The following is an 8,642-nucleotide window of genomic DNA, read 5'->3' on the forward strand; positions in this document are numbered from 1 at the left end:
ATGGGCTTTGGATCAAAGAAATCTTCCTCACTCATGAAATTCACAGCATAAACATATTCCTTGGGATGTACTTTTTGAGATGGAAGTTTTCCATGATTGGCTTGCAACTTGTTCACTTGAGTGGTGAGTTGAGTGATCTGTGTGCCCATACTACCCAACGCAGCCTACGTCTCTTGCTGGAAAGCTTGCTGACTTTGTACTAGATTATTAATAATCTGACTGCTCTGTTCCAGACTTTTAAGAATATCACTCATACTGGGCTCTGGGCGGTCGGTATGGGCATACCGCCCAGCCTGCGGCTGTGCGCTGGTGAAAAATTCAGGCAAATGATTCCAACTGAAATTTGGATGATTATCCTTCTGAATTTGAGCTCCAACAAAGCCTCTAACTAAGGAAGTTAGAGCATCGAGTTTCTCATTCACACATGCATCTTCTGCTATGTTGACGGGCATATACCTATCATCATCCTCATCTTCATATTGTTGACCATTGGAGACCATATCAAAAATCAATTGTTTTGCTTCATCCAAGGTCTTGTTGGTCAAACTTCCTCCACAAGCAGCATCAACAATCCTCCTGTCAAAAGAAGACATACCGCGATAAAAATAATTAATGAGCAACTGATAATCAGAAAATCCGTGGTTAGGACATCTATGACACAATTGTTGAAATCTCTCCCAATAATCAGACAAGCACTCTCTTTGCCTCTGCTTAATGCTACTAACAGCTGTTCTTAGAATTGCAGCCTTTGATTCTGGAAAGAATTTACGCAAAAACTGCTCCTCTAAGTCGTTCCAAGTTCTGATTGAGCTAGGTGATAGATCAAACAACCAATCTCGAGCTCTACCCTGCAATGTATGAGGAAAAGTTAATAATCTTAAATGATCTTCAGTAAAACCTTGAGGGCGTAAAGTAATGCAAACTAAATCAAATTCAGCAAGATGTTTATGTGCACTCTCTCCAAGTGAGTCGCTGAATTTTGGAAGAACTTGAATGAAGTCAGGTTTGATTTCAGCATTTTGATTAATCGTGGGCAACACAATGCATAATGGATGATTTCTCTTGTGGCGGCCCAACTCTCTTATCAACGGTGGTGGTGGCAGAATGTCATCACGGTCATCATCCCCATTTTCAGACATCTCAATTTCAGCTCTAAATCAACATCAAACAAAAATAAAATAAAATAAAGCAAATCGAAAAATAGGAAAATTACTACTTAAAAACCGATCCCCGACAACAGCGCCAAATTTGATGCGTCGTTTTACACCAAAAATATCCGGCAGTCAGCCGGTATGCCCACACTGCGCAGACATCAGCAAGCAAAATCGTCTCCCAAGGGATCGGCGAGAATTCTCCTAAAATTTAACCTGCAAAGTAACTCTACAAACGAAATTTATTGAAAAATATGAGAAAATACTAAATCTAAAAATAAATAAATAAAATCCAAAAGAATTGCATGGTTCTAATACTAAATAAATAAATAGAAAAATCAAACAATTAATAAATAATTCCAGCAATCAATTAAGTCCACCCTAGCTTAATTATTCCGATCATTGATGCAAATATAAGTTTAATTCATGCAAGCAAACCAGTTATAATCACCGAAGACGCTTCTGACGTGATCTTATTTCTCCTTAATTATTCGGTAACTAGGAAGACGCTTCACTGATTACTACCCTAATCGACTGACAACCGTAAGAGACGCTCTATAGGTTTAATGAGCCGACATAATTAATTTCTAGAGAAACCCGATTCAAAACCAATAAACTCTGACGCAGGATTATTGAATTAAGACTGCTTTTCCCTTGACCCTGATGTGTCAATTTACCACTAATCAAACCTAAACCACAATTACGGATGGCCGGTTCAATTGGCTGTATAATTAATTCTAACCCACTAAATATTGCGCACTACCTAATGGATTAAAATAATTAATATCGATAAACACAGAGAATCACAGATACAAGCATAAAATAAAGTATAAGAACAAATTAAATCTCATAGAATAATCTTGCTAGTGCTTTCCTAATCGCTGCTGGAATAAACGAAATTTGCTAAAACTCATAAGAAAATAAAACAAGAAAAATAAAAATAATAAATTGCGAAGAATAAAAGAAAAGAAAAAAACTTGAATTAATTTGCTGAAAAATCACGTCCCAGCTGCTCTGTTCCAAGTTAGCGTGAACAAAAGGTATATATATAAAAAAAACTAACTAACCTAATCTAATAACTAAAGTGGCGTAAAGCCCTAAGTAATAAAGGCCTAATCTAATCTAATGGAATTGAAAAGTGGCGCATCGGCCTAATAAAAGAATAATTAAAACTTCAGCCCACATTCCAACCGCCTAATCTCTCGTGAATTCAGTTCTGGCGGCAATCCAGACGGTATGGGCACACCGCACAGCAAACGCGTACAGCTTTCTCTTTACAGCTTCACGACTTAATAAACTCTTCCCAAAACTGAGCTTTTTCTCCAAAAGCTATCAAAAACCATCAAAAATATTTATTAGTTCCACAATTAACTCCAAAAGATAATAATAAGCAGGAACTATGCATTAAAATCAATCAAAAATAATCAAAATATATGTATAAAATACGCCCAATCATATCCGAACACATTTAAATTTTATAAAATATATTTATTATTAAATGCGAATTTATTAAAAAGAAAAAAAGGAAAAAACCGAAAAAAAAACCCTTGAAAGCACAACGGAGCAGACTAAGGGCCGGGCCTCATTAAAACCTTTTTATGGAAAACCCAGTGGGAAAAACCGTAAAAAGGAAAAAGAGTGCCCGTCTAAAAGAGAGGAGAGAGCGGAAGGGAAAGTTTCCGGAACTCCGGCCTAACCATCGTCCCCAAACAATCCCGGCTCTCTCCCCAAAAAATGTAGAAGTAAAAAACTTAGAAGGATGAAGAGTCTCCAAAAAACCAAAACAGAGAAAGCTAAACGGCCGGTTAGACTCCGTCGCCGTTAGCACCAACCAAAAAACCCAAACTAACACAGAAAAACAACACGGCCGGTTATGCGCCGTCGCCGTGAGCTTTCCAAAACTAAGATGCTCAAAAAACACACAAAAAAGGAGAAGACTCGGCCGGTTATACGTCGTCGCCGGTTTAACCCCATCAGAAAAGACACTCAAACAACCCCAAAAGCAACTCCCGGCCGGTAAGACGCCGTCGCCGGAGTCAAGATAGGCCTGTTGAGCGCCGCGGCACCAAGCTGCCGCGATGATCCAGCAACACCACGAACCTAAGCTACCATAGCACACGCGAACACCACAGCCCGAACACCACAGCCCGAAGCCAAACAGAGCTGCCCATATGCCCACCAAGTGTTCGATTAAAAGCAGACCACAACCCACCAGATGTTCGACAAAAGACCTGACTGTGGACGCATCCCAGGCAGCAAGCATATCCGACAAAAGCATCAAACGAGCACCACCAACGCCAAACCTCGACGCACCCAAGAGAACCTCGCCCGATCTGTTTCGCACCTGAGGAGAAGAGTTGGTTTGCGAGCTGAGGACAAACCTCCTCTCAAACGACCTCCACCGCAGCCGCACCAGAGCAGCCGAGGGCTCCACCAGAGTAGACACTGAACTGAGCTCCCGATTCAGTTTTGCAAAAGTCCAGAACATCCAGGCTTTAGTTCTGTCGAAACCGAAGCTATCCAACTTCCGATCCAAAACAAAACAAAGCCAAGCCAGACCATCAAGGTCCAGATGAGGCCAGATAACCCAACAGACGAACAAAGACTCCGGCAACATACCAAGGCAGCAAATCATTACTTTCTCCTGATGTGGCTATGGGACCCCATATCAAGATTCACAGCCGTCTTAATATCGTCAATGGCATGAGGCCACCACCCTTCTTCTCTTGCATAGTTAGCCATAATGTCAGCGGGTTTATTTCCTTCTCTATAAATGTGAGTAACTTGAAGATAGAAATCAGGAAGAATGCTCAGAATTTTGTTCCATGAGGCCGCAAACCGCCAAGGAACCGCCGTAGATCTCTCCGAAAGCAGATGAACAATATACGTGGAGTCCGACTCGACCCATAAGTGATGCCAACCCCGATCATGAGCAATGAAGATAGCTTTGATGACGGCGAGGAGCTCAGCTTCAAAAGCAAAACCCACACCCCCTTTAAAATGGAAGCAGCCACGGCCCAACTAAAATTGTCACGGAAGACACCACCAGCAGCAATATTTCCAGGAGATCCCATCGCGGAACCGTCTGACTCATCCAAAAACACCTAGCGGATGGACTCGAATTTATACGAGGTCGTCCTAGGGCGGTAAGCTGACTCAAGTCGTCTCTCAAGGAAGGCTTAACAGGGCTTTAACTGTGCTATTCACAAGAAACAGAAATAAACCTAAACACTCTAATCGGGTAGTTGGGGTCTGACACTCACTCTCCAATTAACTAGTGCGTAATTGAAATAAAGCATATAAATCTATCTAGGCGAAAGATAGGAAGCAGATTAAGAACGCAGGAAAACTAATAAACCTAGGGTTCTAACTAGCAATCTAGAAAGCAATAGCTAATTCAACAATCATAAACAACGATTACCTAGGCAAGATAAAAGAATAATCATTTAATCAATTGAATACTAAGCATCAATAATCTAAGCACTGGAAATAAACTAGCATTCATTCATATAGAAAACATAAACTGAGTTCTTACATAAGCGTACGATCCGAAAATCCAATCCAACGGAATGCAAAATGACATTAACTTTAATCCAACGAATCAAAAGATGTTTATGATGTTTCTAACTACTCTAAAACTAGGAAAAACCAAGGTAAAATTGTCTGGAGGCTGCTGGGGTCGAGAAGTGGTGTGAAAAACCCTAAAAATGGGCTTTTAAACGGAAAAAACGTAACTGCTGAAATCGCCAGGGACGGCGGCCGCCGTGGGACGGCGGCTGCCGTGTACGGTCTTCGCTGATCCCTCCAAGATTTGCATGGTGCGCGCCGTGGGGCAGCGGCCGGCTTCATGACGGCGGCCGCCGTGACACGGCGGCGCCGTAGGCGGTCTTCGCTGATTTCAACAGAAATTGCTCCCAACGATGCCAAAACGCTCGGTAACTCCCGATTCCTGCACACGACAGTAGCACACCCAAATAACATCGAGCAAGTGAAGGATAGAGCAAAAAGACACGAAGCATGCTCGAATGCACAACGAAAAGGCCCATAGAAACATCACAAAATAGGGCTAAACAACCCCCCCACACTTAAATCCTTGCTTGTCCTCAAGCAACAGTCACAACATCAAATGGAAATCCACGAGGGATTCTACTCACGAAGCAAAACACCAACCAACCCAAGTCTTCCAAGATATCAATGTCCCCAATCAGGTGTTCAAAGTTAAGGTTTAGAATGCAACAACAAGGTGATACAACTCAATCCGATCAGACCCAATTCTCCGCTAGGGGTGAATTTCCTAATGCAATTTCCTTTATAATCACATCTCGTTCCTTTTTCGCATTCTTTCATTTTTTTTTACATTTCACTTCTTTTTTTTTCTTGGGGTCAAGTTATTTTCGCTCTTAATAGATGGGCCGTAATTCACGAGATTGACACTCTTGGAGGTGATCCAAAATATTCTCGCGTGGTTTCCCATGCTCATAATGAAGCCATTAGAGGAACAGAGACCCAGAGCTATCAAAAACTCAACAACCAACCAAACATTTCAACTCAGAGAAAGATATTAGGAAATTGCAATGAAAACACTCCCCCTAGCCTCTATCGGACAAATCACATCAAGAGTTGCTCATCAGGGTGTTGCATCCAAACATTAAACTACTTACACCAAAATGGGAACAATTCAATCACAAAAGACAAGGACAACAAACCACTCGAAACACCAACCAGAATCGCTAGTGAACCACCATCAACATGCGAGGTGCACTTAAAAACAACAAGAATTCAAGATAAGGGGACCATTCGCCCCACACAAGAAAGCCCAAGATCACAGCAAGAAGACACCCACAGGATTCACAACTACCAACAAACACCCCCCCACACTTAAACTCTGGCACTGTCCTCAGTGCAAACAAAAAGAGGGGTGAAAGAGGAAACTTCCCTAAATATCGATCCAGTGGTGAGTCTGTAATGTCCCACGATGTTTGCCTCTCTCTCATCCAAAGAACAAGCAGTCTCCAACGCAATACCCTGCACCAAACAACAAAAGCAACAAAACACAACACAAACGAAACGAAAGAAAAAAGAAACAAGAAAAAAGCAAGAAAACATGGGTTGCCTCCCATGCAGCGCTAGATTTTAAGTCGCCAGCCCGACTAAGAGAACCCTTTAACCAAAATCCGATTGGAGCTCCAGCTGCGTTAGCGCCCTTATAAACACATCTTCTTGAGTTGCAGCTGCGGGTCCTCCAAATGAGTCCTCCATGCTCATATCCTGGGATGGCCCTCTATCCACACATCCAACGAAATTGAGTGACCCAACCTCATCTAGCTTCTCTTCCAGTAGCAAGGCACACAGAAAGCCTTGCTCTTTATCATCTTCCTCTTGTAGCTTATCCAGGAATTCTCTCTCAACCTCACTTTCATCTTGCAAGTTAGCAAGAAATTCTTCCACGATCTCGTCCTCTTCCTGTAGCTTATTAAGGAAGTCCTGCACAATACAATCCTCATCCGAAGCATCAAATGTTTCAACATAAGAGCAGATTTGAATTAAGGGAGTGGGGGTAGTAGGTTTTTTATAAAAAATAGAGAATGTTACCGCTCTACCTGCCCCTACCATACTTACAGTTCCCGTACCCACATCGATGCGAGTATGGGTGGTAGCCATAAAGGGTCGGCCAAGTAGCACGAGATGCCCATTCTCGCCTCTAATCCCTTTTCCCACATCCAGGACAACAAAATCAGCCAAAACTCTAATCCCCCTCACGACCACCTCAACATCCTCAACAAGGCCTCGTGGGCTGCTAATGGAGCCGTCAACTAGCTCTATCTTAATATTCGTGCATTTCAGCTCTTTATTTCCCAATCTCTCAAAAATATCAAGCGGCATCAAATTGACTGCCGCGCCCAAATCAAGCATTCCCAAAACCTTTTCAACCCCACCTAAGCTAATATAAAAAATAAATCTACCTGGATCTCCTTGCTTGGGTGGTGGTTGGTTTGGTGCAACAATGACAGGTAGCGGTGGCTCACTGGAGCATTGGGTAGCCTTGCTTGCTTGCACGGTTTTGCTTCTCCATTTCCCCGTGGGTATTGGGGCATTTTCCTTGATTACCGCCACGGCATGAGCTTGGTGCGGCTATTGGTCCTGGTTTGGGAACTTCCCAGTTGGCTGTTCTTGCTGCAGCTGATTCAAGGCTCCTGTTAGCTGCCCAACTGTAGTCTCTAGGCGCTTGATGGTAGCACTCTGAGCCTCCATCGCCTGTTTGCTAGCTTGCATGAAAGCTTGCATCTGATCTTCAAATAAGGGGCCTGGAGGTTGGTGCTGCTGAGGTGGGTAGATTTGCTGCGGTGGTTGCTGTTGCTGATATGGTTGAGGGTAATGCTGCTGCTGAGGAAATGAGGGCTGTTGTTGAGATGGGTAGAACTGCTGCTGGTTCTGATACCCCAACTGCTGTGGAGGTCGGGGGAGCTGATTGCCTTGGTTTGATCCCGACCCTTGGCCAGGAGCTTGGTTCCTCCATCCCGAATTCTGCTCATTTCTCCAACCCGAGTTGAAGCTTTGTTGCCCTTGATTAAAGCTGGGCCTCTGTTCAAATTGAGGCCTCCCCGGGTAGCCCTGAGCAGCATAGACCTCTTCTTGTCCTTCAGGTGGGAATTCGCCCATTCGATGGCACGCGTTAATTCCATGGCCAAATTCGCCACATATGCCACAACCTTCTGCTGATGGTGCGCGAACGGGTGGAGCCTCCACCTGGTTCATCGTGAGGTGTTGTACTTGCCTCATCAGGTCTGCTACCTGCTTCTGAAGCTCATTGTTTGGAGCTACTGCATTCGCTTCGACTCTCCTTCCTCTTACCGACTTTTGTTGAAAACTCGCGGCAAGTGTGTCGAAGATCTCTTTGAGCTCATTGGCTGTCTTTCGGGCAATGTTGCCCCCTGCGGTACTGTCCACCATAAACTGTGCCGTCTGAATCAATCCGTCATAGAAGAACTGCATCAACATGACGGGAGCTAACTGGTGCTGTGGGCACTGGCGGAGGAGCTCTTGGAATCTCTCCCAAGCTTTGTGGAGAGGCTCATCAGCTTCTTGCATGAAGTTCATTATCTGGCTCCTAATCTCCTGTGTCTTGTGACTAGGATAGTACTTGAGCATGAACTTCTCACATGCCTCTCCCCATGTGGTGATGGAGGTCGGCGGCAAGGACAGTAACCACGTCCTAGCTCGGTCCTTGAGTGCATAAGGTAAGCACTTGAGTCTCAACTGATCCTCGGTGAGTCCCAACAATGGGAAGGTTTGCACTTGAGAGCAGAAGTCACGGATGAACTGTAAGGCGTCCTCACTTGGCATCCCATGAAAGAGCGGCAGCAGGTTTGAATCGTTGGGCTTCAGATTGTAATTCCGGACTGCTGTGGGAAGCACTATCGCTGAAGTGCTAGTGTTCCCAATGACCGGCCTGGAGAAATCCCCCATGTATTGGACATTCTGCTCCGCCAT

At 43.9% G+C, this 8,642-nt stretch overlaps 1 non-coding gene across 1 annotated transcript; it reads left to right on the top strand.

Moving 5' to 3' along the window:
- Positions 1-8,160: 8,160 nt before the first annotated feature.
- Positions 8,161-8,266, top strand: LOC131003847 (small nucleolar RNA R71). The gene has a single exon (XR_009094818.1). It is a non-coding gene; the product is annotated as a small nucleolar RNA R71 (small nucleolar RNA).
- Positions 8,267-8,642: the final 376 nt, after the last annotated feature.

This window comes from Salvia miltiorrhiza, unplaced genomic scaffold (assembly GCF_028751815.1).
Source record: "Salvia miltiorrhiza cultivar Shanhuang (shh) unplaced genomic scaffold, IMPLAD_Smil_shh original_scaffold_273_2, whole genome shotgun sequence".
NCBI classification, from domain to species: Eukaryota; Viridiplantae; Streptophyta; class Magnoliopsida; order Lamiales; family Lamiaceae; genus Salvia; species Salvia miltiorrhiza.